Raw genomic sequence first — 18377 nt, forward strand, 5'->3', positions numbered from 1 at the left:
CCAGCTCCCGCTCCTCTGTCCCCGAGGCCGGGAGAAGTCGGCTCTGGGGAGCCCTGCGAAGCGCCTCGAAGGGTGATCTGCCTGCCGCTCTCCGGCCGCGAGCTGGCATCGTTATCCCCATCACTCGGACCGGTGGGCACCGTCCCGAGGCGCCCCCCGTCTGTCTCAGAGGGCGACCAAGACGACTTGTCCTGCAGCCCTGAGACGCGCCGCGAGCCCTCGCGTCCCTCCCCCTCCCACACACCCCGGATCCCGGCGACCCACGTGCAGCCCGACCGCCGCTGGCGCCGCACCTCGGGGTCGCCGCTTCTCCCGGCGCTTTCTGGACGCAGCCCCACGACGGGGACCCCTTTGGGGCGGCCCCCGCGAGGCTGCAACGGGACTCGGGGCGTCCCGGAGCGCCGGCGCGGGGACGCTGCGGCCGGCTGGCACACAAAGGAGGCGGCGGGAAGGCGGGGCCGGGCGGGCCGGGGGCGGGGGCGGCAGGAAGGGGCGGGGGCGGGCGGGCGGTGATAAAGCCCCCGCCGCCGCGGCCGCCCAGCTCGCGCCGCGGGGTGACGGGCTGCTCGGCGTCTGCAGCCGCCACCGCCTGTTTGCTCCCGGACCCTCCTCGCCGCCGCCGCCGCCGCCCTCCCTCCGCCGACTCCCCGCCCCGCCGACACCCGGCTCCGGCTCGGGCCGCGCCGCCCTCCGCGGCCGCCACCTGGGATCGCGAGCGAGGGGCGGTGAGTACGGGCTGCGCGCCCCGCGGCCGAGACGGGCGCCCGGGGGCGGGGGGCGCGCCGGGCTCTGCCCCTGCGCCGGGGACGGTCCCGGGGCTCCGCGCCGCGACCTTGCGCCCGGCCTGCAGGCTGCGGGGCGGCGGGGCCCGGGCGCCGACGTCGAGGCGGAGGAACTTTCTCGCCGCCCTCGGCTGCCTCGGCCAAGGCTGCGTGCGCGCCCGGTGCCCGCGGGGACCCCGAGCAGGACGCGGGCAGGGCGAGGAGGGGCCGCGCCGGCCGTGGCGCCCAGGTGTGCCCGCAGCTGGGAGTCCTGGCGCCGGCGTGGCTTCTGCCGGTCCATCCTGGCTGGCGCCCGTGACCCTGAACCTGAGGTACCCAGGTACTCGCGGGCGTCCCCTACCCGGTACTTTGGGTGTGCGCCGCCAGGATAGGGAAAGACAAACGGACTCTTACTTGTTACCAGCGGCTGAGCAGGGTGGGGGTGACCAGTGGTTTGCGGGAGAGCCTTTAAATTGGCTTCTGGCACCCGATTTAACCCTTCTGGAGCAGGTCTTTGCGATTTTCATCATCTGTAGAAATGGGAATTGCGGTGCTGATTAGTGACTGAGGCAAGGTGAAATACTCAGAAATTCTGGGCGCAATTAGGTATTTAATTTGGCCAAAAACGGAGCGGGGAGGGAAGGCTTCTGTTACATAAGACAGCACTCCACCTTCAGGTATGATGGAAGATGCTATTGAAGGTTTTCTTGTTTTGATGAACGAAAAAGAATCTTCGTGTGTGTCTCTTGAGAAATCGAAGCTGCTGTGCCTTGCTTTGACTACTTTGCAGAGAACATTCTTGTATTTAGCATCCACATAAAAAGGTGTTTGAAGGTTTGACTTCCTCTTTCAATGCAGGAAGCGGTTTACCTCTCTGAACTGTTCAGGAATAATTTACGTGCTAATTTTGCACTTTGGAGATTTTATATCAAAAGTTGAACGCATAACTGGAAGAAATGTAAGCATTGCTAATTTCTCTATCTAAAGCGCGCTTCCAAAGTTGAAGATAATTTTAACGCTGTCTGCATATCTAAATCAGTAATTATGTGCAGTTTGCAATATTTCAGCAAAAATTTTCTTCAGCTATGCAAATGAAGGTGTTAGCCTAAATAATCTAAGGTTTCTTTCAACTCCCAAGTTTTGATTCTTTAGTAAAATCATGTTTGAAAATATTGCACAGTGCAGGGCAATTATTGAAGGTCATAAAGATGTCATCTATCTTTTATTCTAAAAAAAAATGAATCTATGCAGAAAATCTCTGCCTCCCGTGAACTTCACATATTAGTGCAATTTTAAAAGGACGAAAGTGACTCAATCTCCAAAGGACATTAATTTTCAGTTCCACATGTGGGTGACTAGATACTAGCCAGAGATTGTTTGAGGTGTTAGAGTTGGAAATGAGGTGGTGGCCCAGCCAGCTCCTGGCTACACCTCTGTGTGGCCATTCTTTGTCAGCCAGTCATTCTCCCACAGCATGAGGGTCTTTGGCTCATGGGCTTTCTCTCCTTCTCTAGTCCCAAAGTCCATGTGGGAGAAGCTCTCAATTCCCACTTCCTTGACCATATCAAATCTAGCGACCTGCACCCACTCTAGAGACTGAGTCCTGTTAAATACATCCAAGTCTTGCCCTCACCCAGGGATGCTCAATTTCTGAAATCAGAAATGTCAGCATCTCAGTGTCTCTGAACCACAGGTCCCTTCCTTGCAGGTTGCAAGCTGGTACTCCCATTGCAACCTCTTTTTTGACACAGAAGATCTCTTCCCTTCCCTCCTTCGAGTTTGGCAGGTGACTTCATGGTCCACTCTACCGAGAAAGTGGAGGCCACTGGATTGAAGTCTCTCCATGTCTTACCCTGTTTCCTTCCTACTTTTCTGAATTTACCCAGGTATCCAGGAAATCTTCTTAAGCATCTACTGTGTCTTGGTGCCTTGCTAGGCCCTGATGTGTGGTGCACATCCCGGGTCTTTGCTCTCTTGGAGCTCTTGTTCCTGTGGGAGGAAACAGACAAGAAGCAAATATAATTATGATATGAGGAAATGTGTGACAAAAAGTGAACAGGGGAGAATAACAGAAGAATCAAGTTGGGCGGGGAACTTAGAGACGGTTCGAGAGAAGGCCTCCCTGGGGCAGTGCCCGATGTCTCCAGTGGTGCCCAGGATCCTCCTAAGGAATTTTACTCCCTTCTCTCACTTTTATCTTCAGTCTCTCCCTGTGAACTCTTTTCTTTTTTAACAATATTTTTTAAATGCCTTAACCTCCCGTGTGCCTGCATCCCCATCTCGTCTCCAGTGACCACAGGTCTCCCCTGGCTTCTTAAACGGCTTAACGCTCCCACTCTCCCTTTCCTTCTGAGCTCTGTGAGCTGGCCAGTCTCTCCACAGTAGGAGACCCATGATTCCTGAACCGAGTGATCCCACGGATGCTCTCTGGACCCCTCTGTGGCATCAAATGCAGATCCTTTCTTCCTTTCTGATGCCTTTTCCTTCCCTAGCTGCCATCTTCTTCTGATTTCCTTCTGCCCCCCTGGAATCTCCAGCCCATCTCCTGGGCTTACGCAGGGCTCTGTTCTTACCCTCTTCTGCTCTTTGGGTGAACCATGTGCCACAGCTTCAACTATCACCAGTACAAAGTGAGTCCTGGATTGGCATTTGGTAATTGCTACTTACCTAAGGTCTAGTGGCTTACCCATGGCCTTTAGGCAGAAAACCTACGATACATCCCAAACTGATTTTAGTTCTCACCATCCACCCCATACCCATTTCATCCTTAGCCCACATTTGTCCCTTCTTTTTTTGGTGGTGGCTCCATCCTTCACCAGGTGTTAAGGCAGGGACCTCATAGTAATGCTAGACTCTGGGACATTCCCCACCTCCAGACACTTGCTAAGTCCTGTCGCTTCTCTGTGCTGTGAAATCCCATAAACCTCCGCTCTAGTCACGCTGGCCCTGCTCTGCTTTTGAGTCCAAAAGTGGCAAAATGGTGGCCAGTGTGCCATTTCCAACTGGCAGATGTGTTGTTTGGCCTGAACGAAGTATACAAAAATTGGGGCTGGCCCCGTGGCCGAGTGGTTGGGTTCGTGCGCTCCACTGCGGCGGCCCAGGGTTTCACAACATGCTTTTGAACTTGCCTAAGGTGGGTGGTTAACACCTAATTCTAGTCTTACCTCACCTGTGTTGAGATGTAGTCCCTGCTGTTTACAAACTATTTGTATAGACCTCATCACCCCGCCACTTTCTCACAGCTACCATGGGAGGAGATGGGACAGGGCGGATTTCCACATCCAAACAGCAGGGGGACGTCTATAAATATGGAAGTTCAGGCTGCCCCAGGAGCCCTGAGCCCCTGGAACATGGTGGGCCCCATTTCACACATGGTGCCCAGAGTCATACAGTGTGTTCCCAAGGTCACTCTGGCCTTTGGACAGAACAGATCCAGAACCCCTCAGCACTCGGCCAGGGAGCTTTCCACAATGCTCCACTCTCCTCCCCAGGAACTCCCTAGGCTGCTGGCCATTTGTAATGAGACTAGTCTAAGTTTTCTTCAGCCTCCTCCCACCTCCCTGCCTTGTGCCCTTCCCAAAACTTTATTTTCTTGCAAAATTGAGCTTCCTGCAGACTCCTCACACCATGGTGCTGCCTGTGCCTCCTTCCCTTTGCTCCTGCTGGACCTCTGCCTGGAATTCTTTCTCCATCTTCTGTATTCATTGTCTGGCTAACTTCCCCCATTTCAACACTCAGGTCTAGTGTCACCTCTTCGAAAAATTCTTACCTGACAATCACCCTTGACAATCCCTACCCCAATCGTCTGTGGCACGTGTGTGGTGTGCACACACACATGCACCTTCCCCGTGGATGCCTCTCTGATGGCAGTTAGAGTTACAGCAACATGCTTTCCCCGCTAGAGTCTAAGCACCATGAAGATGTGTCTGTGTTTTAGTTTCATTTGCACCAGCAGTGGTGCGTGACCCAGAAGCATTTAATGGATGTCTGAACTAAACCATATTCATATTTTTCACAAGTTTACTGCACACTATGAAAGAGTGCTTGTGTTTCGTGCTTAAAGGGGAGCTGTCCTCCTGGATCCCTACCCCTGGTTCCGGTACTTCTGCGTTTAATGTATATCTTCACATTTTAAAGGAATCTTTAATCAACCCTGTCTTTTGAGATAGAATATTCCTTAGAAAACAGCAGAAGTCTAATACAGAAGTGCTTCTGTGTGTGTGTTCACTCTGGTTACCCTCATCTGAACTCTTCTTGGCTTGGTTCTGTCTTCCTTGAGGTCCATTGGCTGGGCTGCACTCCACATTGCATGCTTTGTATAAGGTAGGCGAATGCTTTCTGGTTTATTTCCATCAATGATAGTGATGCATGGATTCTTGCTGGCCTCTTTTCTTTTTTTTTATTGCCGTGATGGTTTTTCGGCTAATGTCTTCAGCCAAGTTTGGTGGAAAGAACCGTGGGTTGGGAGAGAGTCTGGGCTGTGCCACCAAGCATTTGTATAGGTGACCATCTAGAACTTAATTTCCTTGTCTATACAATGAGTGTGTTGAAATAATGACCTCAAAGGTGTCTTATTAAAAAAAAAAAAAACAACTGCTTGGCTTATTTTCCTTTCTGATCCAGCTTTCTCATAAATATCAGATCTAAATGAAATTTTTAAAAATGTTTTGTCTTCATCTACGTGATATTCTTATCTCTCTCTTTCTCTCTCTTTCAAACCTGTGAAATCATTCAGCTTGGCTCTTTAGTACTCAGAAATAGCATTGAGGGCCAACAGGAAGATTTAGTTGATATTCCCACTTGGAGGCTTTTTTAAAAAAATGTTAAATAAATTGGGTCCCATATACTTGGATCTTCTTGGTAAAGCACTGTCTCCACCCATAAATGTGCCCATCTTCTCTTTCCAAAACCTCATGAGTGGATTGCATGTCTGATCTGAAAATCAATGTTGGGTTTTAAAAAAAAAACCCTCAGGTGTGGAATGGAGTCAAATGCAATAAACTATAGGTTATTGCTTATCTATGAGCTCACAATTTGTCTAAGAACACTGAAAGCTTAGTGCGATTTTATTTCTCCTTTGAGAAATGCCGCCTTTTACCCAACGGGCTGAGTCTATTTATACAGTCAATGATTCTCCCCTTATTCTGCTGTTAGATTTCTGGGTCTGGATGTAAGCCCAGTCCAGAGAAGTTGGCGTTCCTTCTGGGGCTCTTTTTGTGCATAGGGATGGCCACCGAGCCTAAGCAAGCCTCTATTTGTAATTCCATTCCTGTATTTTGACAAACGTTCCCTATTTAATCCTTGAATTCCTTCAAAGGTTGGAGTGGGCGCCCTAGTTCAAGATCAGATCAGGAACACCCCATGCTCTTGCTTCAGTTTGACCTCAGATTTTGCCCTTTGCTTCAGAAGATAATTCGAGAATTAGAATCCACTGTGCCTTTCTGTTTTTATCAGTTAATTCTTGGGAGAAAGATAATGTGGAGGAGATTTTAATGTAAAGGGAAAAAAAAATCCTATGAAAAGGCAGAAAGAATTTCTTGTAGTGGCTGCAAATCTTGGTAAATGTACGTTGGTGTTGTACCTCCCACTCCCCCACAGCGAGAACTCTGGTAACCTGGGGAATTTCTCTGAAGAGCGTACCAAAAATAGCATCAGCACTTTCTCCCCCCTACTTTCCCCCTCCATTTAATGCTAACTAATATAGCTATAGAAAAAATAACCACTTGTTTTTAGGCTAAGTTTTTAATGGACAAAATCTTGAAAGAGGGTGTGGGTTGGTAAGAATTTACCACCACATATGAAGCCCACTCAAAAATGAATAAGGTGACTGCAAATGAAAACAGATTTTTCTTTTTTTCTTTTGAGAAAATTCTGTATAAATAGCGGCAGTGCCTCCTTCCTCTACTAAATTTTTTCACCAATTCTTTAAATAAGGAATCCACTTAGGAAGAAATGATTTTTTTTTTTCCTTTTTCTCCCCAAAGCCCCCGGTACATAGTTGTGTATTCTTCGTTGTGGGTCCTTCTAGTTGTGGCATGTGGGACGCTGCCTCAGCGTGGTCTGATGAACAGTGCCATGTCCATGCCCAGGATTTGAACCAACGAAACACTGGGCCGCCTGCTGCAGAGCATGCGAACTTAACCACTCGGCCACGGGGCCAGCCCCAGGAAGAAATGATTTTTATTGAGGATTTGGTCACTGTTCGGACTATATGAGCTATTAACTACTGCATTATCTTTTGGTTACAAGTGCAGAAACCTGCAGCAGAATAACAGGCAAAAACATGGGATGCAAAGGGGATCTTGGCATATAGTGCTGACCCTGGGGCATGGCCCTAGAGGTAACTGGAACCAGAAACTCAGGGCCTTGGGGCTCTCTTCTCTCCCTCCATGTCTCTGGTCTCTCCTCCTCTCTGCAGGCCCTTTGTTCTCTCAGGGACCATGACTGCGGGAGGCTCCAGGCTTACCTCCTTACAGCTTCACCATCAAAGAGGAAAGAGGGGCTTCCTGCCAGTTCCAGGGGGAAAAACCCTAGGGAGGCACTCTGATTGGCTCAGTTTGGGTCATGTGCCTTTCCTTGGACCAATGGCTGTGGTGCATGGAATGAGATATTCTGATTGGCCAGAGTGTGAATCACATGTTCAAGCCTGTGGTCAGGAAGGGAGGGAGTCTTGAGAGGGATGTGCTGGGCAGGCAAGTTACCCCAACTGCCATTAGTATTTGCTTTCCGTTGACAGAGGCCCTGTGTTGTGTCCATGAGCCTCATGCTTTCCTGTAGGACAGATACTCAACTCATATCATTCCGCCCGGACAGTCGAGAAAGAAAAAGGTGGAGTAACGGAGGTGTCCAGTCACACATCCAACCTGTATGTCTCAGTGCCAGAGCCTGAACTCAGGTCTGTAAATGTGTGAACTGTGGGCTGATACCATGAATTTTTAAAGATCTATGTCTCGTCAATATTTATAACTTCTCAAAAAGAAATTCCTGTCCAAGGAGACAGCTTCTTTCAAAAGACCATCCTCTCACTTTGCTGCATAGTATCTTTCAGTAACAAAACCAAAACACACGAGGTGGAAAGAAGCTCATATTTTGGTGTTATGTTTGAAGTAGTGTTTTTATGCCTTTTGGTCCCCCAGTTCATTCCTTACACACTTATTTTCTTTCTGGGCCTCTGATCTAAAATTAGTGCTGACCTTTCGATTGGAAAGGTAGAGCACATTTACCCAGAGTCTAAGGGCACGCCTTAGGCTGAACTGGATAAACTCAACATCACCAAAGAACAAGTGTGACGTGATTTTTAAAAGATCCCTGATTGAAGCCCACAATGTGTGGGGACTAGCTCAGAACACTGTATGAGATTTCACTTTTCTTCTTATAGTTTTTATAGTTCTTTTTTTTTATAGTTACTTTTATTTCAAAATTTGTCGCATCTAAATAGTATATATTATACTCCTCCCCCTCCTCCTCCTCCTCCTCTTCCTTAGTGTAGTGTAGTAATTACGAGTATGGAGGATTTTGAGGCCAACGGGCTTTGGTCTGAATCTAGATTCTGTCCGTTACTAGCTGGAGGCCAGGAGGCCATAGCCAATTTATTGAAGTTCTCCAAGCCTCACTTTCTTCATCTGTGAGCTGGGCATGAAGGTAACCACATCTTAAGTGTGAGGGTGAAGTGGAGACTATAGTTTAGGTGCTGAGCACAGGGGCTAGAATGGAGCTGACTTTCAGGGCACGAGGTGGCAGTGGGGTTCCCTTTGTCACAGTGGTCCAGGCGGGCATTGACCTCCTCCAGGACTCATGTTTTCATTGGATCTTTGGATGAGGGACTCGCGCTGTGTGTTCACTTGCTTGGATTCCCAGACTCCTTTCCTGTAACACTTTCGGTGGGCAGGACTCCCAGTGATAGCTGGTCATCTGTCCTTCCACAGGCTCCCGGCTCTTTCAGGACTGGCCGTGGAGCAAAGGATGGCTGATGCGTGAAATCAACTCCCTCTTATTCCACCTGTGTGAGCAAATGTAAACAGCTTTGCTACCAGGAGGTCTTTCCAGGGCACATTGCAGGCTAGCCCTGTCAGGCTGGATGCCCTTTTCCCCCTCATCTGTTAGTTATGAAGAATGAATAAATGTCTATGCAGTAGGCAACATAATCTATTTGGTTTAATATTTTGGTCTTGGCAGGTGTAGCATCCAGAGTCTTCTCATTTTGTTCTTGTTTTTCAGACTGTGAAATAGTCATTCTGCTATAGCCACTGATGTCCAGATACCCAGAAATAACCATCTTAAACACATGCTAAATGTATTTAAAATGTGTGGTCATTTAATTGTGATTTGATTCCCTCACTATACAAAAGAGTTCTCTGAATGTTGGATTAACCTCAGCAAACGTTTCCAGATAGGAAATGTATTTTCTGCTACCATTACTATGATTTTTTAGGATTTTACTGGCAAACATTCCTTTGGGATTTTATACAGCACTCAGTGTATGCCCACTGCTCGGGTAATGGGATGGGGCAGACCAGGGAGAATTCTGTGTGATGACAATTAGAACGAGAGCATTCTTTCTAAAGGTCTGGATTTTCTCTTTGGAATTAATTTACTGATAGACTCCTATCATCTTATGCCAAACCTGTGTTCATTTCTTAGTGACATGTTAATGAAAATAGCCATTTGGAGGATTGGCCAGAGATACCCAAGTGTTCCTAGTAAGCCTGTTTTGTGCAGCAAGGTGGTAAATCATGAATATCAAAGTGCTAATCACACTAATGTGAATTCATCCAGCAGGCACTGAAAACATCACTGTTGCCATGCATGTATATCACTTATTAGCCTAAAATTTCTTTGAGTAGGATAAGTATATTTTTTTAACATGGACAATGGCAAAATTATGCTTTTGTCTTACTCTCAACCATGTCTTCTAGTTATGTGTGTGTCCTATCCACCCTGTTAGGAAGGTTCAGGGATTTTGTGGTCTCTCTTATCCCTCTGGGCTCCTTCCATAGCACCTGCCCAAAAAATGCTTGAAAGGGGAGAAAGAAATGAGAGATCATGGAGCATCAGTGTGTCAGGTACGGTTAGGCACATTTTATATACGCTCTTGTTGAATCTTAAGAGCCCTTGTAAGGCAGAGCTTAGTCCTACTTTACAGGGAAGAAAACTGAGGTTCAGGTGTGCAGAGCACCCTTCTGAGATTCCCATCAGGAATATTCTCTCCAGATCTGCGTGTCAACGGTAGAAATTTTTGATTCTGAAACATGTTTTCAGTGAATGACTGAGGCTAGACAGTGGTGGCTGAGCAAGAGTGAGGGCACCCACAGACGAGAGGTTGGAACATTGCTGCACAGAGGATGAATTTGGGGGTCAAGTGAATCTAGGTTGAAACCCCAGCTCTACACTTAGTTTTTTATGGGCACAAAATCCTTCTCTCTCTGCTCCATTTACAAAGCTAGAATGGAGATGGTGAGGATGTTCTCTTTCTTGCAGAGAACGATAGTGTTGTTCCCGTTTTATAGACAGGGAAATAGGAAGTACAGCGACTTAAGTCCCTTGGCAAGGTCAGGGCTGTGGCGGGTTGAGAACTCACCTCTCTGCTCCTGTCACTTGTCACCTCTCCAGATGCCAAGTCTGGGTACATTTTGGTGACAGAACTGCCATCACCTGTCACCCACCCTTGATTGGCCCCCACATGAGTACCCCACTGACTTGGGGGCTATTACCAGCCATTCCTTAGAGCCCCTTGGCTCATTCATGTCTCCTTTTCTCTATGTTGTTTATTCCCATGTTCTCAAAGAAGATTATTCCCAGAGGGTAGAGATTCCCCAAGTCTCACTCTTGAGGAATCTGCCCCACACAGGACTTCAAAAGAAAGTGGCAGCCCTATTGTATTTGGGTGGCATTCAGTTTAAGAGCTAGTATTTGAGCACTTACTCTGTAATAAGTGCTTTGAGGGACACAGAAGTATCCACAAAACAGGTTGACCTTTGAGGATCTTCTATATTTAGGTAGAAAAGGGACATCCATGATATTTTAACAATTCGGAGTAGTCTAGAATGGTGGCATATCGCACTGGGGGAGGCACCAAGGAGGTGTATAGTCTACAGAGGATTTAAACACAGCTGTGAAATTGCCTCAGAATTGGTTTGCTTTTTATCATCATCGTGCACCATGGTGATAAACTTCTTCCGTCAGAGCGGATCCATCGCGCTGACCCTCAGTACTGCCCTGGGTCAGTAGTCTGTGGATGAGGTATTCAGGAGGCCATGCTGGAGTGGTTGGTGTGGACTGAATCATTGGGAAGAATGCATAAAAGTCCTTTCCCCTCCCTTTTGGTTTGAAAGGGCTCCAGGAGAACAGTGTGTGACCCTAATGACGGGAGCAGTCACTGGCGCCAGCACAAGCTGCAATGGGTTCATGGGCCATGAACCCTTTGCGTACATTGCTCCCCTCCATCCTCTTGGCAGCCTTGAAAGGCTGGGAGCCCAAGATTGTTCCGTAGATGAGGAACCCAGAGTCTTCACAAGGTGCAGGGATGTGGGTAAGTGATGGACCATCTCCAGGACTCAGTTTCCTCCCATGGGCTTCCATGCCCAGCTTTCCAGGAGTCCAGTTGGCTCAGCAGAGCTAATGCTAAAGCCCTTGACACATGGAATTTTCTCAAATGACAGTCTCTCCCAATGGTAGCGTGTGCGACAGGGGAGTCTGCACAATGTGAGGTGTTGGCTCGTGGCTGATAAACACGAAAGTCCAGATAGCCCTCGTGGGTCATGCAGTCCTTTTTTTTGTTTTCTTTCATGTTACTCTCCACAAAACCCTTCTTACCCTACATTTTATTGAATCACTATTTATTGATTTGTACCGAGAATAATAAGAATTGGCCTTTGGCTAAATACAAGGAGATAAGTCCTTTACTGGAGAGAGGTCAGATCTCTTAAAAAAGAAGATGAAGGGTTTAGTGGACGACTTTGAGAGGGTGTGAAACATTACTCACATGTGACTTTTACTTTCATTAAACATTCATGACTACAAGACACTGGAGCTTACAAAACTGCATCGAGGCCTGCTCTCTCTGGGTCTGGGTTGGGCACGAAGACCAAAATGGTGCCTGAGCGATGCCCCAATAAGTCATTAAAAGGCACTAAAATGTAGAATTTTCTCTGTGAAAAAGAGAGTGTCCTACTTTAAAAACTGTTGAATTTCATGAATATGAAGTGAAGAATTTCCCCAAAATTGTCACTCAGAGAAAGAGGGAGTTGCTGTATACCAGGGTCCTTACAGAATCTTCCACTTTACAAAGGTACTGATAAGTTTATCAGGACCAAAAGCAGTAGATGAATGAGACTCTCGAGTGACTGGTTGAGAACAGATGGGGAAGGCACATTAGCCTGAAATCCTCTGTATCAATACTTATTATGAATGTTTATAGAGGTTTTATGATGAAAAAGAGTTAAAAAAGAAAAAAGCATAGGAATTGAATACAGATTTAGTAATTATGCCTGAGGTCATGACTTCACAAGTGCCATATGTTAAATGTCGTATCAGTTAAGGGGATGCTAGTTGCTATAATGAGTAAGTCCAAATGTGTACCATGGCTCCAACATGATGGAAGGTTATTTTCCACTTGCATAAAGCCCAAAATGGTGTGTCTGTCTCAAACCTGGAGATTCAGGGACCCACCCTCTTTCCATTTTATGGCTCTGCTTTAGTTAACAGGCGGTTTCCAAGGGCATGGTGCTTGTCAGCCTCAAGCTGGTGGAAGCAGAAAGATCATGGAGGATTGCGTTTGGCAGGTTTTGATGGGCCAGGCCTGAGAGTGGTGTCCATCACTTCTATTCCTATTTCATTGACTACATGTCAGTCTTATGGTCACTCTGCCCTACAGCAGAGGCTAGGAAATGTAGTCCAGCTCTGTGTTTGGGAAGAAGAGGAAATGGATTTGCTGAGGAGGTGGCTACTGCCTGTCAAATGAAATTTTATCAAGTCTATTAAGGGTCACTTTAAAAAGTAACACAGTCAGCAATATGCTGTGGGGATGGTGAATATATTTTTACCCATGAGGACAACGTCCTGATGCTCTTTGAAAGGCTTCTTATGGCCTAGGATAGATTTTTCAGTGACAGCGTTGCACATAGATTTGAGAAGTGCTGTATCATAGGCATCATGGAAGAAAAGGAGATGATGTGCTTGGGAAAATTGTTAGACAACTCAGAAAGTGATGACAGGCATGTAGAGGATGTCTGGGAAAACTCGGAATTCAATTGCTTCCTAGAAGGTGGGAATGGAGAGCAAAGTACTATTTCTAAATCATAATGTATGTGATTTCACGTATTTGTCGTAAAGTTTATTTAGTCCGGTTGACCAAAACTTGGGTGGCAGGGGAGCAGAGATTGGGATCTTCTCATTGGGAAAAGAGGAGGGCTGTATTTGAGAGATACCAGATATCCGAGCACATGTGGTCATTGGAACTTAAAGAAAGGATTTTGTCCCGGACAAGGGCTGCCTCTTAGAGTGTGGGAGAGGGTCGTCAGTTATGCTGAAAAGATCATTGTGCATCTGGGAGCAAAAGGAGAGGCGAAAGCTTGGGAAGGGGACCAGTGTCAATCCTGAGCTCTGACTGAGGGAATGAAAAGGGACCTGCAGGGAGTGGACAAGGGAGAGGCGGGCGACAGGAGCATCGCTGCCCTCTCTCTGGGGAAGCCTCTGGCAATGTCCGTCTCATGGCGGTGGGCATATTCACGTGGTCTCACCTCTTGCTGTGTGACATGGGCAGATGACATCAACCTCTCTGCGTCTCTTTTAACTCAACTGTATCCTGAAGGGCTCATGTGAGATTCAGTGAGATGGCATGTTCACAGGGCTGTGCACACAGTAGGAGCTTTATAAATGCCCCCTCACCCCCATCTCCTGTGCAGCTACTCACCAGCTCCATTGTTGGTGAACGTCGTCTCCGTAACTGGCCGTGAGAGACTGGGGAAATGTCCTCCCCCTGTGAAATGTGACTTCATGATAAAAAGAGGCTGGGTGTCCCCCATCTCTGAAGATCCCTCGGTGCAGTATCATGTAGCAGAGGTCAGACAAAGGTCAACTTTCATTAAGCCATTGATTCCAGAAGTCCTTGTTCTTCTGCCTTAGCTCTGGATATGGGGAACTATAAAGGCTGGTCCTATGAGGAAAAGTTCCGTGGTGCCTGAGTTGTCACATCATTTTGCCAGGACAGTGTCTCATGCAATCTTCATAGCAACCTTCTGAGGTCAGGGTGGGGGAGAGAGGTTGTCATTGATTTTATAGATGAGGAAACTGAGTCACAGAGCAAGTGCGTGATCTGTCTGATGCAGGCAGGCCTGGACTAGCCGACAGGCCTATTCCACAATTATGTTAAAGTGAACAGCTCCCCTCCCCTCATCAGGTCCCTTCAGAAGGCACCAGTGGGGACATCAGCAAAAGTTAAGTCAGGCTAAAGAAAGAACCTCAATATTTAGGTGGCTAAAGCCAAGTTTGGAACATTCTTCCTGTGAATTCGGATGGTTTCTAAGCTTTGCAGACCTTTGCTGGTTAGATGGTTGCTTGCTGGGGAAATAAAAACATATAAATATAGAGTGGTCAGCTTTTAAAATGTCCCTTTGGGGTTTTATTTGTTTACAAACTCTTTGTACTGAAAGAAGCGAGCAAAGGATTGGAGATAAAAGCCAACGAGCCCTTCTTGAAGTGGAAGTTTTTAACTGTCTTCTCTTTCCCATCCCTCCTTCCCTCTTCCTACTTTAGAAGTATTTCCAAATCCGTGCCTATAGATACATGTATTTTTATTTACTTGTTTAATTTCTTTTGGAAGATGTCTCTCTCATATAATTTCCCCCCAGAAATTAAAATGAGGGAATCTGGGACCCATGACCTCCTAAACTCACTCCCAGCTTCCTCTGCGTAGCTGTCTTACTCGTTGTCATGCATGCCAAGAACTTACGCCGAAGGATGTGGGTGGACTGGACCTGTTTGGGTGTCTTGCACCAAGCCTGAGTAGAGAGGGACTTACTGATGAGAACTGGAATGAGAAACTGAGATTGAAGAGATGAAAGTTTGCCCAGGCATCACGGGATCACTTCTGTGGACGGCAAAACTTAGTTCAAAGCATCCCCTGGTCATCTAGGGAAAAATGGAATATAATGGGTGTGTCCACGCTAGAATCCATTTTTTAAACCAGTCTTTAATGTATTTGGAGGGAGGGTAGGAAAGATGTTGCTTCCTTGTCTGTTTTCCCAAACCATTCATTCCTGAACTGCGTGAAGGAACCTACTTGGAGACGCGCGTGTGCGAGGAAGCTGATTGAATTACACTGTACTCTTCCTTTCCCTTCATCCTTCTCAGATTCTGTAACACAAGCTCAGCACTTTCCTATCTTCCCTCTGTTTGCCTTGGGGAAAAAAGATTGTTAGTGAATACTCAGTGTTGCCAAGAGGAGAAGAAAAACACTTGATGGGTCATCATGCATTTTATTTACATGATGTCAGAGAAGCTGACTGCTTAGGTGGGCTCTCCTGCGATGGCATCACTGTGGGGGCTCCACAGCATGAACCACAGAAGAAACACTAGATTTTGTCGAGACCCCCAGGGCTGTTGCAGGTCAGAGAGACTAACAGTTCCCAAACTCATAAGAGATGGAAGCATGAAAAGATGGTCCTCTGGCCAATTAGCATGTGCCCCATATTGATAAAATTGTCATGGGAAGCCCACTTGTTATGGGAAGGTTAGTTGATAGGTACGATAGGAAAGCACGTGACATAGTTGATGGTTCTAGTCATAGAACTCAACCTGGGTTAATCCCATATGGCCTGTAGAGAAGTTCTAGTCAGTTAGAGCACAGGAGGCTCAGTACTATCAACAGGGTTCCACACAGCAGGTGTCTTCATCCCCAAACATTGGGGGATCTCTGTGTCTTAGTTATAGATAGTATAAGACATTAGCCCTTGGTGACAGGTTTTTGATATAGATGATTTCTGTGTCCTTCCATTATTTCTAATTCTATTTCTTAATTTGTGGAACAAAGGCTAAGGGTTAAAGTTTGCATATCTAAGGAATAACGCTAAGTTGTGAGTAGCACTCTCGTTCCTTCAAAATATGCATTGAGTGTCCACTGTGTTATTTGACTTTAAATTCCTATGCTTTTGATTCTTTGCTAGTTTGATTTTCACTTGTCGCTTGCCACACTTGCTGGTCACTCTCATGTCTTGCTTTTAGGGTAAGTTACGGGTGCTCTTCTCATTTTCCCTTCTTATTAATTTGCTGTCTGGAGGGACACTCACGATCAAATTTAACGTTATTGCGTGTAAAGTAAAGGCAGATGGACACCTTCCTCATTTGCCAGGAAATCTTAAGACTCTTATCACGTCCTAGCTTGTTTCTTGGTCCTTTAAATGCTTCTGTCTTCTGTTAGTCTGTGGCTCTTAAGGTCAGGCTGTGCTTTCCCTTCATCTTTGTAATTTCTGCCGTGGTGCTTGAGTTGTGGCGTAGGGCCCCAGGAACTGTCTTGTGGACTAGGAAAGCAAAGAGTGTTTGTGCAGCCTGTAAAGCTCTGTTAGAAATGAAAGATGATCATGAATCTCGTAACTCTCCTTTTTGGGGACCCCCAGAGTCTGGGCATTCCTTCTTTGGCACTTGCCACCTTCACAACCCCTTTCTTCATCGCCAGAGACTCTGCCAGCTACCATTTGCTCAACCATCAAGAACATGGAGGCATCCTTTCTCCCTCCAGGGCAGCGCTGTGGACGCATAAGAGATCACAGCTCAGACTCCAGAGTGAGTGATGTTATGCGTGGTCCCTTCCTCCTGGCAGGCATCTTGCTGCTCTTTTGGAGATTTCCTCTGGGCCACAGAGGTTTGCATCAGTCAAGTCTAGGAGTGTTTCTTTTCTCAGGAAACAGCCCTATTAAAGCTATTGTTTTAAAAGTCACTTGGAGCATTAAAAACCTCAGGTCATCAATTCGTAGTGTGAAAATTTAGGAGTGATTGGGGCTTCAGGCGAGCAATATTGACTTAAATGTGCAGAACACTTTAAGACAGGACTTGATTGTACTTTTTAAAATAGGGAATGCAAATGGAAATTCCTCCTGGGTGCTTTAAATCATGCATTATATGTGCAGTATTTTCAATTAGCTGCAGAAAAAAATACGTTCCGTGTGGCTCTATTTTTACAGCTGGGAATTGCTCTGAGAACACAGTTGACTGTTTCAGACATGTGAGATTTATTTGAATGACTCATGGGGCATTTGTGGTTTAACAATAATTGAAAATATTGTTGCAATGTGGCAGGTAAAAGTAGGAAGTCATTTGGCATTCCTGAAGAGGTGCTCCAAGCTCAATAACAATGTTACATTAGTCAAAGGGGCTGGCCATGGACAGGGGGTTAGAGCAGTATTGAGAGGCCATCCTTCACGTTTCATTTCTGAGTTGTGCCACACCATGGAAAGAAAGAAAGGATACTCCACTGCCTGAGGATTCTGTGGGATGGTGCTCTCAGGAAGGACCTGAAGCACTAACCTGATATCTTGTTTCTCTCTCCTGTTTTCACGCACCAGACACAGGTGAAAGGTCAGCTCAGATATGAGGAGCCCCATCCTTTCCCTAACTCTTCTCTGACCTCCTCTTGCTTCCCCACCATCTCTGCTACCTGTTTTATGTCAGACATCAGCCAGAGGTCTAGTGCAGAAAGCTAAGCAGACTCTCTCGGGACGGACCAACCAAGCCCCTATGGTGGTTCATAAACATTGCTAGAGATTTAGATGCATGTTCCTACTGAAATGATGATATAAATGGTAGTTGGTAATATGATATTAAGATGCATTATTTCTCATGTAATTCAGACAAAGTATGGGTTAATTAGGCGTTTTGTGGGCAGAATTAAAATCCTAACCACCCATTTCTAATTTTTCTCTGGATCAATGATTCTCTACCCAAGGTGATCCTCCTTCTCTCCCAGGAACATTTGTCAGTGTCTCTGGTCATTTGGTTGTCACAACTGGGTGGCAGGTGCTACTAGCGTCTAATGGGTAGAGGCCGGGGATACTGTTAAACATCCTACAACCTACAGCAAAGAATTGTCCAGCCCAAAATGTCAATAGTGCCAACGTTGTGAAACCTTGCTCTAGAATTTCTTTTTTTAAAAAAAAAAAAAAGACTCAGTTAAATACTTTAGTTCACAACATGCTTGTAAGATGGTTGCTACTGTAATTGACATTAGTACACAAAGGGAATTAAGTTGATCACTGAAGATCTGGCTTCTTCTGCAATGCCTTGATGATGCAGAGAGCACCTTGGTACCTTGGTGTCCCATGTGCTGTGTTGGATGCTGGAGAAGAGTGATAAATAGGACAGACAAGGTCTCCTCCCTACCCAAAGGCACAAAGGGAAGGGGAGACAACTAAAGCCTGGAAAGAGCCTGGCAGGTTCTGCAAACTGCTGTGTGGAGAGTGTATCTCAAGAAGGAAGCCAGATCCAGACCCAGCAGGCCAACTCGTGGACTTTTCATCGTAAGAGCATAGGGAAGCCATTGGAGGTTTTGACTCAGGTCTTAGGGCCAAGGGTCGTGGTCAGCTTTCTCTGTCACTGGGGCAGTGCAGGCAGTGAGTCGGGGATAGG

The 18377-nt window shown here is 46.7% G+C and overlaps 1 protein-coding gene across 2 annotated transcripts in view; it reads left to right on the plus strand.

The window, feature by feature from the left end:
• The first annotated feature begins 516 nt into the window (after positions 1-516).
• The window catches only part of SERPINE2 (serpin family E member 2), a 58322-nt gene continuing 40461 nt past the window's right edge, over positions 517-18377 (plus strand). Inside the window, exon 1 of one of the 2 annotated variants that reach the window (XM_046644361.1) lies at positions 517-725. The gene's annotated coding sequence lies outside the window, so the exon portion shown is untranslated. Of the gene's footprint in view, positions 726-768; positions 1102-18377 lie in introns of those variants that run through there. The other variant, XM_046644363.1, reaches the window with a different exon arrangement.

This window comes from Equus quagga, chromosome 17 (genome assembly GCF_021613505.1).
Source record: "Equus quagga isolate Etosha38 chromosome 17, UCLA_HA_Equagga_1.0, whole genome shotgun sequence".
NCBI lineage: Eukaryota > Metazoa > Chordata > Mammalia > Perissodactyla > Equidae > Equus > Equus quagga.